The sequence below is a fragment of the Syngnathus floridae genome, chromosome 18, assembly GCF_059516105.1.
Source record: "Syngnathus floridae isolate MCC-2025c chromosome 18, RoL_Sflo_1.0, whole genome shotgun sequence".
Classification (NCBI taxonomy): domain Eukaryota; kingdom Metazoa; phylum Chordata; class Actinopteri; order Syngnathiformes; family Syngnathidae; genus Syngnathus; species Syngnathus floridae.
This window is the reverse complement of record NC_142430.1, coordinates 2,882,837-2,900,791: the sequence shown is the minus strand read 5'-3', so window position 1 is coordinate 2,900,791 and position 17,955 is coordinate 2,882,837. Positions and strand designations below refer to the sequence as shown.

At 42.2% G+C, this 17,955-nt stretch overlaps 1 long non-coding RNA gene across 1 annotated transcript; it reads left to right on the top strand.

The window, feature by feature from the left end:
- The first annotated feature begins 8,623 nt into the window (after positions 1-8,623).
- On the top strand, positions 8,624-17,645 carry LOC148382171 (uncharacterized). Its single transcript, XR_015854166.1, has 2 exons — positions 8,624-12,720; positions 13,722-17,645. It is a non-coding gene; the product is annotated as an uncharacterized LOC148382171 (long non-coding RNA).
- Positions 17,646-17,955: the final 310 nt, after the last annotated feature.

Here is a 17,955-nt window from a genome sequence, read left to right as displayed (position 1 = left end):
ACCAACTACGCAACAGCTTTAATATGTTCCTACTACAGCCAGATGTATACATAATTTACTTATGAAATGTAATGCATTACATATTTCCAGTTACCAGTACTTGCATTTGAAGGTAATAAGTTTCATTACAATATTACTGTCTGTGTCGGCAACAAGAATACGGCAACTAGAACAGAAAGAAGCAGGGAGCAGCAAGGGACGATCTGACAGAGTGACCGGGATGCGGGTTTTAATCACATAGGAGGTTACAAGAAGGTGGAAGCAGGTGCGGTAAATCAGCACTGCTCACAGCATGACAAGATGGGAGGGGCAGGAGCAGAGAGAGTGAACTGTCCGAGGCGCTGATTGGAGCGGACACGAATCTTACTGTAAATTCATGTGCATTTTCTGATTAAATAAATATACCTTATTTAAACATCATAGTGCTATTAAATAATGGCAAGTATATGAAATGTAGCTAAGTATCAACCTTAGCTAGCTACCCTTAGCTACCTATAACTACACCACAGTGTTTCCCAACCTATTTTCATTCACAGCACACCTTTTCATTGGAAAAAATCTCGAGGCACACCACCAACAAAAATCTGTTAAGTGTTACACCAGCTTCTATATTAAAATCAGTTATATTACAAAGAAAGACATAAAGTCCTATTCCTATATATATATATATATCCAGGTTCTCTGGTTGAACTGTATGCTCTGATTTCCATCGGACCACAAACGCACCACAATTGTCATAGTGTCTGTCACTGTTAGCAAAAGCACACAGCAACAGACATAAACCGAATATGTGCCGATGCCAGTGGTTTGGCAATTCTGTTTACACTGCGGTCCGTAATTAATATTGGACAATCCCACGGCACATCTGAACATCTCTCGCGGCACACCAGTGTGCCACGGCACAGTGGTTGGGAAACACTGTTTTACCAGATTAGGTTGCCCACCATTGTGGCAGGACACTGAACAAAGTGATAAATATGATAAATGTGTGGCTCATCATCATGGTGTAAATGCTGAGGCGCTTGCTGTGAACAATTGATGTAGTATATATTTACTCTGACCCTATTCCTTGTATGTTTCCCTCATAAGGCCGGGGTCATGTACCAGATCAGGCATAGACCTGTTCGTGCGGGATATTGGGGTTTGGTTTCAGTAATGTATAGTTACCGACGACAGACTATAGAATGGCCAGTTGTTTTTGACCAGAAAAGAACGAGAAGGTGACCATATAGGGCCTGAAGAACGAATAAGCGAGCTAGGGGTCAACCCGCAGCTGTTAGGCAAAGCGATGGCGTCAAGAGTCGCCTGGTATAAAGCATGGGGACTGGAAGACTCGGGGCGGGCACTCAACAATTTTTCTTTGGGCGTGAGGCACTTCATTCTGTCATTCAGCCGTGTGTCACTGGAGTTTTCCTTCCCTGAGCCAGCCACCTTCCATCGCCTGCTTTTGAAGACCAGCTGAGCACCGAAGACAATTCACCACAACATTCATACGCAAATCCGTCCAAGTCCGTTTTTATGAACCAAAGACTATAAAAATGGGACCCATTGCCTCCCTGCCTAGCACTCAGCATTAAGGGATGGAATTGGGTGGTTAGATAACCAAATGATTCCTGAGCGCGGCACCACTGCTGCTCACTGCTCCCCTCTCCCCCAGGGGATGGATCAAAATCACACAGGGATGGATTAAATGCAGAGGTCAAATTTCAGCTCAGTGGCCTAGTGGTAGAGTGTCCGCCCTGAGACTGGAAGGTTGTGGGTTCAAACCCTGGCCGGGTCATACCAAAGACTATAAAAATGGGACCCATTGCCTCCCTGCTTGGCACTAAGCATTAAGGGTTGGAATTGGGGGGTTAGATCACCAAATGATTCCCGGGCGCGGCACTGCTGCTGCCCACTGCTCCCTTCGGGGATGGGTTAAATGCAGAGACAAATTTCACCACACCCAGTTGTGTGTGTGACAATCATTGGGACTTTAACTTTAACTTTTTTTTAGGTCAAATTTCACCACACCCAGATGTGTGTGTGTGACGACGATCATTGGGACTTTTTGGGGGGGACTGTATCCCAAAAGTGTTTGTAAAAGTGTACAGTGAGCCTATCTGATCCTGGAGATTTAACATTTTTCCGAGACTTGCATCCAGTTCCTCAATTCTAGGTTTTGAATCACAGACCTATTTGTATGAAGAATTAATTTGTGGAATTAGACGATGAATGTGAAAAAGTATATTACAATCCTCCTTTGAAAATTTGCATGCGTATAATTTAGAGTAAAATGTGCAAACTTATTTTTCTATTGTGGGGGATTTTCTTCGGTGGTCTGCTGGTCTTCAAAAGCAGGTGGTGGAAAGGTGGCTGGCTCGGGGAAGGAAAACGTCAGTGAAACGCGGCTATTTTATTCAACCGATGTCAGAATGAAGTGTCTATCGCCTAGCAAAATGTCGATGTCCCTTTGTCTTTTCGAGCCCGAAAACTTATACCCCTGCTGTTAGAAAAATTGTATATAAATGTTATTATGCGTTCTCTAATGAGTACTTATTCATAATGTTACTGCTCAGTATGCTTGCTGCTTTGCCTTGCTTATTCTTATCTTGTACAACAGAACAGAAGGATTACGGCTGAGTCAGGGGCGAGATGACGGTTGTGTCAAACAAGATACTGCTGACATCTCAGCAGAAAAATGACGTCCACCAGAACAGATCGTGAAAACAACACATCAAACGATGCGTCATGAACCCTCTGATCTTAAAGAACATCACTTTCTCTTTTTATCTCTCGGAATATTGCTTAAACTGTTTTGCTGATATAGCCATATCTGCACGCAACACTTTGTGCATTACTTTTTGTTTCTTTTCTTACGAGACGAAGCCCAAAATATTTTTCCCCTCACCCTTAGGGGCTAATCGTCTCACACTGTGGGTAGGGCATTCCAAATAAAAAGAGCGAGAGTGTAAACAGATATTTAGTGTAGTCAGATTGTAGAAAGCAATCTGTATCGCACTCCTCGCGAGAAAAATCAATATTCTGCCTCACTTGTTTTTTGTCTGCTGATCCTTTTCTCTTATTCAGATATTCAGTTAGCACTTTGAACCTGACACCTGCGTTTCCCGAGCCTTCACTCGGGCACGCGCACACGAGGTCTGCTGGATGATCTATAACCCGCCAGTCTGCTTTACCGATTCTACGCCTTCTCCTTACTGTGTCTTACTGATGATAAACATCTGCATCCATATGTGCTGGCGCCAGTAAGTCTGCATTCCTGGACCAGAGCCCAAAAATCCAGCACGAACATGACTGGATCACACTTAGGCTTACAAGTGAAATATACATAAGACCTGAATAAAAATATACTACATAATCCCCCCTTCGAGACACAAAAAGTTTCTCGATAACGGTCTGACAAGAAATGACATCGGTAAACATTCAAAACCTTCCCTTTTATGGTTTTCGTCTACAATTTGGACCTATTTGTCTCATCCTAAATCATGCCCAAGGCACGCTACTTAGGGTTACTTTAACTAGGATAGCTCAACCTAATTTAAAACCAAATCACTCCCTGGCAGCAGTCTGAGGCTTCACAGGAACCACACTTAACCAAGATTGAATCCCGCACCCCTGTTAACCAATTGACGTCGTCCGCACACACCCCTTCGGTATTACATCAACAACACCGCCAATTTGGAGACAAAAACTTTGCCGTGGCCTGTCAGAAGCCCCAAAGAGTTGTCGGACCGCCGTCGAAAAATACCTCGCCAATCTAATGACGAGGAAAAAGAGGGAGGTCCATCCTACCCCCCAGGGACCCTATCCGCCTGGCGTCAGCCAGGTCAACGGAGCCCCGACACCCATCACATTTCACAAAAGGTAGCAGAGCTCAAACTACAGACAGCAAACCCGACAACCTGCATGCGTTGCACCATAAACAGGTCGTGAGGTAAGAAAGTAGGTGAAATAAAGACATGTATATAAATGAGGTAAACCGATAAGGAGACATAACGAGGTATATATAAAAACAAGTAAACAAAGCATGCAACAAAATTAAAGCGCCTACAGTGTTGCCCCCTTGAATGTATTAGCGTGTGCAGATGTGAAATTCAGTCCACTGAGCCGTCAGCGGTGAGTAGTACGGGCCGGCGCTGTACCGGGCCGGCTGTCCATTCAATGTCCTCCTGACGACTGTAATGGCCTTTGATTCCCTTGCAAGGCCCTGGACAATGGCCAGGCGACCTACAACGAGCAATAGCCACTGCCTGTATCAAGTGACGTTAACAGTGCAAAAATGTTGAGTCACAATGGCATAGGCAGCACCGTGGGCCGGGGGGCCCGTCGGCCACCGGTGGCGGGACAACACAACTCAATAGCTCGTGTTCCAGTGTTGCTAGTCCTCGCAACCACTCCTTTGACGATGATGGGGCAAAGGGGAAAAAACTGTCAAACGTCTCATCAAAGTGCTCATTGGAACCTCCGAGGGTTCCCGACGTCTACCCCTCTGTTCCAGACGCCCACGTGGTCCTTCAAACAAACAAACAAACAAACAAACAAACAAACAAACAAACAAACAAACAAACAAACAAACAAAACTAACCCCCCAGGAGTTATGAATTATCCCCCTTATTTCTCATCGTGCTGTCAGTTTTGCTAGATTCCCCCTGTTACAATATACATTCTACCTGTTCATGTTAGCCTTTCCTACTCCAGATGTCACTGTCTCGATCCCACTGTCATCCCTCTGAAGTCCCGTCAATCATGTCCCTTCAATCACTCTTTTCCAGTTGTCATGTAACATGGGGGTAGAGATGGTGCAAATGGTAGAATATGGATTGTTCACAGGAATAAATTGGCAGAGCTGAAATTCCAAATTTGTCCAAAAGATGGCGCCAGACCAAAACGTGAGACCAAAAGAGGAGCCAATAAGCTAAACATGGTAAAATAGAAATAAAAAAGTAGCACGGTGTCAGAGTGTGAGTCACGCATGGAAGCACAAATGTGATTTTTATTTTTGATTTCTTTGCTTGGCTAAAAATGTATTCTGTAACCGCTTTAAGCAATATTATTTGTCAATTCGATCAAGAGACCCGTCACTATCAGAATAGTGGCGTGACATAAATTGTTTGGAGAAGCACAAATGTGATTTTTATTTTTGATTTCTTTGCTTGGCTAAAAAGGTATTCTGTAACCGCTTTAAGCAATATTATTTGTCAATTCGATCAAGAGACCCGTCACTATGAGAATAGTGGCGTGACATAAATTGTTTGGAGAAGCACAAATGTGATTTTTATTTTTGATTTCTTTGCTTGGCTAAAAATGTATTCTGTAACCGCTTTAAGCAATATTATTTGTCAATTCGATCAAGAGACCCGTCACTATGAGAATAGTGGCGTGACATAAATTGTTTAGAAAAGTAGGTCAAGGGTTTGGATTTTTATTTCAGAGTTAATTGAAGCGTATCTTTTAAAAAGTTATTTTCATGTAACAGAAAGAGAAGAAAAGGGGAAGCGAAAGGTTTTACCACTAGCTGTGCATTTGGTGGAAAGTACTGCGTGGTCAGGGCGGAAACAGCTGCTGAAGGCCACAGATAACCAAGCGTGGGGAAACTGGCCAGTTCCCTCTATAGGCGTGAGAAAGCTGGCCAGTCCCTCTATAGGCGTGAGAAAGCTGGCCAGTCCCTTCTATAGGCGTGGGAAAACTGGGCAGTCTTACCCTATAGGGAAAGTACAGGAGAAAAGAAAGGGGAGGGGGGGGACGGAGAGGTCTATAAAAGGTCCTGCAGGAGGAGCTTCAGGGCTTTTTCCCCCAAAAAGAGCGCTCATACGTGAAGAGGCCCGGAGGAGTTTCAAGATTTTTTCCAAAGTCCCGAAGATCTTTGTGTGAGACGCAGGATCGCTGGACTGAAATTAACTTGGATTTACTCCCAAAGATTGGACTGGACAACTATATAGGAGAGATAGGTGAGGATGACCTTTTTTATGTATTTTAGCGAGAAGGGGAAATAGTCATCGGGCCGCCGGCTTCCTCGTGGCCAGCCTGTTTCTTTAATTTGGATTTTAGAAGCAAGATCGAACTGATCACTCGACTTTGCTTCCACCAAAAATAGCACGCAGCTGGTATTTACCTCTTCCCTTTTTTATGAACTGTGTTTTGCAATCGAATTGTTCTGGGATTGAATGATTTTATTAACACGGGTATCAGTGAGTGAAATTGTTCAATTTCTGGAGTAATTGAGATTTGTAATTCTATTCCATGTTTCTTCAATAAATGTGTTTTGTATATTACTTACTTCGTTGTGCGCGGATTTGTACTGAATATGCAACCGAAGGCTCAGGCCCGCTTCCCCTTTTTGACGGGCCGCGTAAAAAGGAACTCCGAACAAGTTAGAGACTTAAATAACTTCCGTAGTTATTAGAGCCACGAGTGAACTTCGATCCGTTCGAAAGTTGTTTCGTCTGAATAAATTAAAGGAAGTGTTTAAATCAGATTATTGGTTTTGTGTAGAACGGAAAGTTATTTAACTATTTGAAAGGCTCAGGCCCGCTTCCCCTTTTTGACGGGCCGCGTAAAAAGTAACTCTGAGCAAGTTAGAGAATTAAAAAACTTTTGTAGATATTTAACGGAAGAGTTGATTTCGTTAAAAGTGAATTCGGTTGAGAAATTACTTCCTTTAAATAACATAACGACGACGATTGAAATAAATCAGTGAAGTTGGTGGAGGATAAAAGTATTTCGATTGTCCGTCGGGCGCGGCCCACTTCCTAAATTTGTCGGGCCGCGTCAAAAGTTAAATGGGACACGATCAAAAATAGACTTGCCTTCCAAATTAATTATTGGGCAAATCTAAATAGAGCACGACATTTTTATTCGGTTTAAGAAAGTCGCTATTTTTTTTTAAAGCAATTAAGTGGGGTGAAGAACTCCGACGGGGAAGTGCTAGATCTACGTATGAGAAGTTGGAATTAATCATATAAAGTGCATTAATTTTCTTCTTAAATGCTATTATTGTCACACTTTTATTAATTCGATTCTCTTTCGAATAAAAAAGTTGGTCGGCTCGCTGCATGAGCGACCAAGTGGAACGGACCCATATCAACATTTACTTCGGCAAAACTAGTGCTTGGGTGCGCTATACAAACGAATCCCTGAGGTCTTAACAAAGACATCTAAAAAATATCCGTAACAAAATAAGAACTTCAAACACTAGCGGGGAGCCATCAATACGATGCGGTCACTTCGAAGTCTTGCCTCGAATTGAGTTACTCGGCTCGAGCTTCGGGTGACTTGAGAGGGATTGGCGTCGTACAGAAATTAGATTGATTCCGGTGGAGTTAATTTAACTCGGGTGGTTAGATTACGGACGAATCTCCGAACCCGGCTAAAACAAACCCGTTACCGGGAAGCCGGGGGCACCTTAATGCAAGAGGTGCGTTTGACACAGTCCAAATATTATTTTTCAGCTACAAATTTCAAATTGGTACCAACCATGTCACTGTCGTTCTCTTGATTTATTTATGTTTATTTTTGTCTCATGTCCGAGTCACCTAACTGTTCAAATCAGTTGTCATTTTTGAAATAACGCTCCTGCAATCCTCCCAAAATGCTTCTCTTGCCCAATTCCTCTCAACGTTCATTATGCAAATTAATCGGCCTAAAACGTTTTACTAAACATTTACCCTTTAATAGCAGCTTTAATGCATTCATATATTCAGAAATTTTCACCATTCTTTGTTTTTGGTCCAGTATTCCCCTACATTTAATGACCTTCCAAACATTTGTTCTTTATTGTGCAGCTGTCTACTCCCTATCAGCTGTATGATTTGTCGGCTTTCGTGCTTTTTCCCTGAAACACCTTAAACCTTACGGTCGCTAGATTGTTACCACGCTTTGCATCCATTCCAGGTTGTTGTCTCCCATTAACTCCCTTCCTTTCGAGATGCTTCTTCTGCTCCTTCCATCACTGCATGTTGAATTCTGGCATGTCCTGTTACAGCCTCAAAAACAAGTGAATTCGAAAAAAAAAAAACCATTGAATCTCACAATTTACAAATTGAATTCTACTCATTACTATTCACTCACTCCCCCTTTGACACATTTACTCAATGTGTCATCAGGGATTAAAAGGAACCATAAAGTGTCCCGACACATCATCGTACTCGTCGTAGCCAGACCTGGTGATCCTTTAGTTCTTGTCCAGGCCCCGGGGTCTTCACTCCCAAGTTCCTGAAACTTGACTGCGCACAACACACTCGGCCACACAAACAAAAATCACCGCACTCCTGTCGCTGGGCCTTCAGCGGACATTTGTACTCACAAAAACTACACAGACATAGAATATCAAAATAACAACATACAGAAAATGAAACCTGGCAGCCGTGGATTCTGTCCTGAAAACAATGTCATCAACAAATGCATCTAAAAAACCAAGAGGGCAAGGGTTAACATATTCTCATAAATTCATCACAAAACTCTCCAAGACTGCAATCGACAACCTGCAAAAATGAATACAAGTTACACGAATAACCCGCGATCCGCTCCTTGGCTGGCGGCTGGTGCTGCAATAAAATCAAGTGACGCACAAAAACAGAGCAAAGCGTGCTTTTGTCGAAAGTAAGCTCAAGTGTCAAACATTTGGTCGCTGTCCCCATAGTCTGTCACACCGTCAGGTGAGTCAAGGGTCGTCACACGTCATATTGTCCATCGTCTCGATGTTTGATGCTAGTCCTGTCTTGTCCGGCCATGTCACTGAAATGGGCCTTCCCCATCGAACCAATTTGCCGTCGATGGTGCCTCTGGTTAATCATCAAACCATGGTTACAGTTAGAACTCATCGCTTACCAGTCTTAGGTATGCCAATCTATACTATACTTTCAGGTGAGAGGAATCTTATCCTAAATGTTGATCACATCACCCCAACTTCAAACTACTTTGGCCATTCTTATTGCGAACACACAGTTATAGATGATCACACGCGCACGCACACACCTACCCACTCACAGACACACAGGCACCAACTCATCCACCCTTATCACTCAGCTGTCGTCCCACAACAAGCAAAGTTAGTGTGTAAGTGAGCAGGCAAACATTGAATCCTAAAAGTAACCCTTCTCGTCTGGACATTCTCATCAATTACATCTTTTGTAAAATCGCCAATTAAATTCTCCATAAACTTGCCAATCAAATTCTTTGCAAAATTGTAATATATGTCCACCTGAGAGGCTAACTATGGGCCTGTGTTATGGGGGAGCATCCGCAACATCAGATGGCTCCTAAAAAACTCAATCCTAATTAATTATCCTAATCAAAAATTTAAGAAAGGATAGTCAGACTACTCCCTCTGGATTTTTACTTCATCATTTTGGTCCCCCCTTTTACCTGTTGTCCAGCTCAAATTTGTTTCTCTGTTTGCTACTCTTCATTGCCCATCTTGTCTAATCCCTCCCGTTTTATTTCTTTTCTTTCTTTTTGTCCCGAAAAAATTCCTGCCTCTGTCACACCATCCAGCACCTCTCCTTGATTCTTTGTCACCGCCCATTACAACTTCTTTCATTCATTCTCTCACGCGGTCCTCCCTTCCTCTGCAAAAGTGCAGCTCCACACAAGGAGCGTCAATTCCTCTTCATCGAATGAGCAGTTTTTAATGTAACGTACGTCGTTGCTGTACAGATTTTCTATCCTCAATTTCCCTTGATGCCAATCACCGTTAAAATGCCAAATTCCCTCATTCACACTCACTCTAATCCTATCTTTGACAATGTAGTCCGCCTTTATCAAAATTTAGAAAATCTACATTCTCCCGGTATCCTCACATGCTCATCTTAGAAACGCTTTTTGATATTATTTGCTACTTTTAACCCTATAGCAGACTTTTAGCATAAACCCTCACTCAGCTCTGTTGTTTTCACTTTGCCATGTCGGTGCAGTCATTGAGCCCAATCGCATTTATCATCTTGGTAACTGTCGCCTTGTGTGACTTCTATGTATAAATGTGGAAAGGTCAAAAGTTCCTATGGCCGTTACTCCTTGAACATATCCAAATTTCTGACCACGTAACTTCCACCATGGTATAATTAACTTCTATTGTGTTGGGTAGGTACATTGAGAAACCTAGCTTCCTCTTGACTGAATTCAATTTACTCCAAATGTCCTATTCTAAAATTTACATGACTTCTGAAGCCTGACGACCCAAAATATCTGATCCCACGCTTGCTTCCTAGCGTTTTAGCCCCTCTGTTTTATCCAAATCGATTAATCCACAGGTTATGATGCCTTTTCTTTGTAACTCTAAAGATTATTCAATTTTTATCAAAACTCCTCAGTTATGTCAAACTCAGTGCCCAAGCAAGCTTCCATCCACTTTGACCCAAGCTCCACCAAGTTTGGGAACGCCTCAGCAAGGAGTGTGGTTCGGTTGTTGGACAATTGATGTCTCATGTGTCTTTAGCAGCACCCCATTATCTCAAGTTAGTGTTCTTTTTTCTGTTGTTGTCTCAGAGCCAACCCATCCAACACTCTCTAATGTGTCCATATTTCAAATGAGTCCATTCTCATCTTGCAAATTCTTCCACTTCACAATGTCTGTTCTCGTCTCCGAGGATGTCGTCGTCCTCCAGAGAGCTGTGCTCCACCCAAGCACAAACACAGTCCTTCTTTGTTCTTGCAAAAGGTCAAAGGTGCCCCAAAGCAAGGCACCGTTTTCTTGTCGTTCACGCCTACAGGTGGAGTCTGGGATTAAGCTACAGGGCCCTTGACGAGCACTGCGAGAGACAGACTGGGACATAAAACTCGTTAGATTATTTCCATATTTAGTTGCCATTTATTCGCTAGTAGGGTTTGTTTATCAAATTCCAAATTGTCCTAGTAAAATTGATCTAGTCTGTACATTGTAAATCCTGCAAACTCATCCTGTTTTCGAGCTATATGTTGTCAGTTGTTTTAATTTAATGAGACGGAAGGTTGAGTCTTCAGTATCATTATTCAAAATTAACTCATCGAGCGTCTGCGTTCCAAATGTAGCCCTGATCTATATCTTGGCTTCTCAAACGTTATGATCTGTGTCACGCTTGCTTAAGAATATGACTTAGAATATGGTGTTGTGAATTTCTAATCTCAATTCCATTGGATGCCGCTTCTCAGCTGTTTTTCCTCCTCATGCTCCTGGTAGCCTGCAAATGTCCGAGTCAAAAATGTGATTTTCTTTTAAATCTCTTTCCTTTGAACCTCTAAATCTTTTGTTGCGAGCCCATCTGCACCAGGAAACCATTTAAAGGGTATAAAATAAAAGGACCAACAGATTACTCTCCATATCTCCTCATTAAATCTCCTCCTCTCTCTTTTTTTTTAATGTAACACATTGTTGATCACAAACTATTGGCCTACTCTAACCCCTAATTTAATCCCAATCAACGAATACTGCTTTCTTCTCACTTTATATATTGTGATCAATTCTTAACTGGTTTAATTTCTTTAACGTGTCCATTTCTACGTCTATTTGACGATTTGAACTCATCTACAAATGTAATTTTTAATCTCCCTGATAGTTGCCAGATGGCCTAATGGAGTGCTAGCTGCTCCTGACAGGGCCCCTCATTATTTACGAGTTGGCCCCCCTTACTCCACCTCCTTAATTAATGAACGTTGGTGTACTGATGTCACGGTGTTGAAAGAGTCTTGCAGCCCTCTCCTAGAAACACTTTTCATAAACTGCCGGATGTTCTATTCACCACGGGAGTTCTCCTCGATCGTCATGGTGCCTGTTACATTCCACCATACTCACGTGCGAGTGAAGCCACGCAGATGCTGGCTGACCAGGTGACAGACATGGAGAAACTTCTACCAAACTCACTAATCATTGTTCTGCGTGATTTTAAGAGGACGAACCTCGCACACGAACTCCCCAAATACAGACAGCACATAACGTGTCCCACCAGAGGGGCACAGACACTGGACCACTGCTACTCCGTAATAAAGGATGCATATCACTCTGTGGCTCGGGCAGCTTTAGGACTCTCGGACCACTGTCTAGTTCATCTGATCCCAGCCTACAGGCAGAAATTAAAAACTTCTAAGCCTGTGGTGAGGACTGTGAGGAAGTGGACATTGGAGTCAAAGCAGGACCTCCAAGCCTGCTTTGACTGCACCAATTGGGGAGTTTTTGAAGCTGCAACTAAAGACCTGCATGAACTCACTGACACTGTCACATCATACATCAGTTTTGGTGAGGATCTGTGTGTGCAGACTAAGACCTTCTGCACGTACAACAATGACAAACCTTGGTTTACACTGAACCTCAGGAGGCTGCGCAAAGTCAAGGAGGAGGCCTACAGGAGTGGCGACCAGGACTTGTTCAAGCAGACCAGAAACACACTGAACCGAGAGGTCAGGAAACCCAAGAGGTGTTACGGGGAGAGCCTGGAGAAACACCTCTCTACCAATCCTGATCCCTCAACAGTTTAGAAAGATCTGCAGAGCATCACGGGCTTCAAGAAACCAACCCCCCGTCCTGTGGAGAACCCAAGGCTTGCAAACCAGCTAAAGAGGTTTTACTGCAGGTTTGATCGGTCCAGCCACACAACAGGACCTCCTGCAGCACAATCAGCATACTCACCTCCCCCCACAACCGCTCTGTCCACACCTCCATCACTGTTATCACCTACTCTCTCTCTTACAGAAGCCGCACCCGCACTCCAGATCTGCGAGGAGGAAGTGTGCCAGATGTTCCGGAGACAAAAGGTCAGGAAGGCACCGGGCCCAGACGGCGTGTCCTATCACCTCCTTAACCACAAAAAACAAATACATACAGAATCAACAGTAGAACAATGCAACAGGTTCCTTGTCTTTTTCAAAGACAAGATCACTTCTGTTAGGGTTGATGAATTATCTTGATCGTATGAATATGTTGGAACGTAGACTAGAATTATTAACTTTGTTTAAACCTTTTACCTTTCCTTGACTCTAAAAAGTTTAACCATTCAGTTGTTGAAACTTTCCAAATGGTGTGGAGACATTCTTGCTTAGTCATCTAAGATGCTTCACTAGTTTCTGTTATCACGACCTTGTAAAACTTATTTCAGTAACCCTAACCCTTTGAAATATTTTTCAGCGCAACACATTTCTGGTCGAAAAGAAAGAGGTACAGGATTGTCCCATCATTTATTAAAGTTAAACAACTTGTAGCAATGTACCTGACAGACACATTTATGTTTCAAACATTGCATATAGAAACAAAAACGATAAACAGTAAACAGTGACCACCAAGAAGGCATAAACCTTTTCAAAACTCAAATACTGTATGCAGAACACTGCTAATTTATATTAATCTTTCTTGTAATAATCTCTTGCAAGGAAATAAAAATATACATAACTAAAAATGTGTTCACAAAAATAAATTAACTTAATTATAAATGAATAATATCTTGTTTACAAAATAAATTGATAACTTCATAATAAATAAAGATTTGCTCATAAAAAATAATCAACTTTACCTCTTTTGGGATAAAAAAAATTCTCTTAAAATTGAATTGTTGCATTGAACATTTGATTTTGATTTGACGAGCATTGAACAAGCATTGAACAGTCTTGAAGCTTGAATGAGTCTTTTGCACTCATACTACATTTTAGTGAGAAACATGGGTTTGTAACTCACTTTGTCATCCTTGGTGGCAGGGAGGCAACTGCTGTGATCAAGTTCTTCTCCAAGCTCAGTCTGTTTCTTTGCTTTGTTTTGATCACAGTCATTGCAGAGGAGGAGGTCTCACATAAATATGTGGAGGCAAAGGGCAGCAGCTACTCCAAAGCTTTCTGTCCCAGCTCAGGGTGCTCCTGCCTCACACACACACAAAACCGTGTGAGAGTGGATGCGCCAAACTTCATCTACAGGCCACGGTCAGATGCCACTTCCATCAGTTTTTCCTGGTGAGTGACAGGAAGCTTGCTTCTCTTTGCTTCAGACAAGAGAAATGGGTTTCTCACCCAATCGAGCTGTGCAGATGTCTCTTCCATGTCAGCAAAGTAGCAATGAAAGCCCTTTATCAAGTTAGCCAAATGTCCCACTATGACTAATTTCACTGGAGCTGACCACATGCCCTCTTCCACATCTCTGTTTTCTTCAGGAAACCACCCACCTTGTCATACAGGTTCAGGATGCTGGTGCCCTTGCCCTGCAGAGACACAGTTCGTTCAGTTTGCTGATATATCTGCCAGATAGCAAAGCTTTGCAAGCTAGTCCATGTTCTCGAACAAGGTGGCATGGGGAGATCCATGCTCTGTCAGAAAGGTGTGCACTTCAGCTCGTAACTCAACAGCCTGTTAAGTATCTTACCTCGAGAGAGCCAGCGCACTTCTGTATGCAGGAGGAGTTGTGTGTGTTCAGCTGCCATGTTTTCACAGAGGCGGCGGAACAAACGTGGATTAAGTGGCCTTGACTTGATGAAGTTGATACCAGCTCAGTGGCCTAGTAGTAGAGTGTCCGCCCTGAGACTGGAAGGTTGTGGGTTCTAAAACCCCGGCCGGGTCATACCAAAGACTATAAAAATGGGACCCATTGCCTCCCTGCTTGGCACTCAGCATTAAGGGTTGGAATTGGGGGTGTTAGGGTTTTCCAGGTTATCTTTACCATAGGATTATGTTGGAATGCAACAGGTAATAAATACCTTATCTTGTCCTCCTTATCACAAGGTCGTAAAACATCCCCTGAGATGTTTAGACTAGAGGACAAGTGCTTCCTATTCAGTCTACTCTTGCCCCCACTCTTTCTCTTAATAGATATGTCCTTGCAGTTGGGAGAGTTTCAGACTTCACTCCTTCAACGTGTGAGCTCTCCACCTGCAGGTGTCTAAAAGGACTTACTTGTCTCCCGTGTGGTTCTTGCAAAATAAGTTGGAGTGAGCAAATCTCTAACATTTTGGTGCCGAAACCCGGGATCCCTCATACCCGCTATCTGTCTGACGAAGAAAGACGTGCTGCATTGTCGACAAGCCAGCGTCCATTAGGAGGACCTGGAGGAGAAAGTCCTGGGAAGAGACTTCTTTGCTGGGCCAGCATCTTAGGTCTGCCTTCGTCTGACAGAGGTGGATTGACGGGGCCCGGCAGTGCAACGAACCAGGGGACAAGTAAGTTAAAGGCCTGAAGTTGTGTGATTGTGTTGTTGTTTGTGAAACGCGTAAAAAACCACAGGTGCACGAGAGATACGGCTTTGGTTTATCCGAGCTATGAGACACGGCTTTGGTTTATCCGAGCTATGAGATACGGCTTTTGTTTGTCCGAGCTATGAGATACAGCTTTGGTTTGTCCGAGCTATGAGATACGGCTTTGGTTTATCCGAGCTATGAGATACGGCTTTGGTTTGTCCGAGCTATGAGATACGGCTTTGGTTTGTCCGACCTATGAGATACGGCTTTGGTTTGTCCGAGCTATGAGGCCTAAAAAAGCGCTGGAGTTTGTGTGATTGAGTGTGTGACTGGTAGGATAAATTGACTAAAAAGCAGTTCTAGCGTTGATCCACGGCAATAAAACAGGCTAGTAATCTGTTGAAAGGTCAATTTAAACCTGCATTGAGGATCCTCAAAGAAAAAAAGAATTTGAAAAAAATTGTAAAACCTTAAACTACTAAAATTAAGATGGGAAATAAGGACGGTAAATCTCTTGCTCTGCTCTTCTTTGAGATGAGAAGTTCATGGCAAGTATATTTCTTAATTGTATGCAATACATGCTGAAGTGGTAGAAGTGCTAGAGTGTGGTTGAAATCTTCACAAAGAGATGAGAACGAATTCAAGAGACAAAAGCTAGAAAGATGAAAACTGATGAGGTCATAACTGTTTGTCAGACCAGGACACAATAAGGCCCCTGTGAGCAGGTGCAAGGCCGCAGCTCAAGCCGCGGCTCAAGCGAGGGGCAAGAGGAGTTTAATAATAATAATAAGGTGGCAAATTACAAATGACTAGAGATCAATTTGTGTTACACGAAAGTTAAAATATGCAAATCAAGTGGTAAAGAAATGCAACTTGCTTCTAGAAGATAAATAAATAAAATTAGAATGTGCTGTCCTCGTGTGCATGGGAGGGACCAGCTCATGATCGACCACAGGAAATGGCCAGCCTGTGACGAATCATTGTTGCTGAGACCTACCTTCCGCACGCGAGAGCTGTGCATGTGTGTGCGTATGTGTTAAATTGATGAAGATTGGCTAAACTTTTAGTATAAAGAAATTTGCTAGACTGTTGTCTATTCAATTTACACCGCAGAACAGAAACAATTTTGACAGATAAAAATGAGAGGAAAAGTTTGCGAGCAGAAACTAATCCACACTAGTGCATGTTAAGTGTCGAGCACACATGAGAAATTTGAAGAAGAAGGAAAAAAAAATGACAGAACATGCTTTCAGGAATTGGAAGAAGCTAAATTGTGATTTTAAGATTTTGCAATGCTACATTTAATAGGAATAATTGATTGGTTGTGTTATAAGATTATACATAATTCTAAATGCAAGCTAAATCTGAGAGTTTGAGTTTTTCAAATTTAAAAACAAAGAAAAAATTCAGATTAATTTGCCAGTTGTTTGTCTTAGTTAAGTTTTTTGTTTTTTTTTTGAATTGGTGGATTGTTCTACCAGGAAACCTGAGTTGAAAATGATATATGAATGTTGTGTGGTGAGCTTGGATGAATTGGGACCAATGTGATAGGAAGACTCCTTTTTGGAGACTGTGTGAGATGCATATGATGACCATTGATTCATGATTGCTGAATGAAAGGTTGAATGGTTGAAGTCGTTGGCGACTACTATGGAAAATTAGTAGAGCAACTTTGATGAAAGAGTGATTTTGAGCAGGTTGAATGTTAGAAAGAAACACGTAGTTTTCCGGAAAACAAAAAAAAATGGAGAACCAGTAACACGTAGAAGATGTGTGAACTGAGAAATTAAGAAGCGTTTTGGAAAGAAAGTCAAACTAAATGGTGATGAAATCATATGTAGTAATACAACACTTTACTACATATGGATTCTCTAAATCATACAATTGAGTAAAATAAAACATACGTTTTGATTTGTATTCAAATTTCTAAGATTCTTGTGATAAACAATGAGAAAACGATTGAAAAGTAACTAAAGAAACTACGAGAAAGTGAAAATGTCTAATCATTTGCTAGCTGAGTCGCTCCCCATTCGGGGAGGCCATCCATTTACTTGCTAAGCTAGCTGTCAAAACAGTCCAATTGCCACGAAAAGTAGCTATGTGCATGTGTGCAGTACACACACACACACAAGAATGATAAGGTGTCAAGAGGTAACAAGCTTGCAGACAGATTCCACAAAGCTGCAGCGCAAAAGACACTTCAAATTTTATATACACAAGAAGCAGATTAGATCACTGAAACATTTTTAAAGATGTGCGGCGACAAAGTCCATAGAGTAAAATTCAATTATGGACGAAAAGAGGGGCAAGAATAGAGAATGGCATCTATAAATGACCTACCCTACCAAAGAACCTATGCAAATGGGCAGCAATATTGAGCCATGATGCGCGTCACATGGCTCAAGAGGAGTGATAGTGGGGCAGGTCAGTCAGCTTTATACAACATATGGATTTGATTCATATTCAAAACATTTTCAAAACAAAACAAACGTTTTTTTTTTGTAGAGCTTGTTTCAACAAAAACAAAAACACTGAATGCCTTCAATTTAAAAGATCAATTTGACCTTTGCAGGATGATCTGCTGTGTCGGATCTGGACTGCCATGAAAGTATGATGTTTATATGTGTACTTTGTCAACAACCGCTGTATATGTTAAAGAATAGGATGAGTTGCAGGATTTACAATATAAAAACGAGACCGCTGTTATTAGAAGAATTTGAAGTTTAGTAAACAAATGTTACCAGCAAATTGATGGAAGCAGCTACATTTGGAGATAGTCTTACAAGTTTGACGTCCCAGCCTGTCATTCTCAGTGTCAGGGTCCCTGAAACCCAATCCG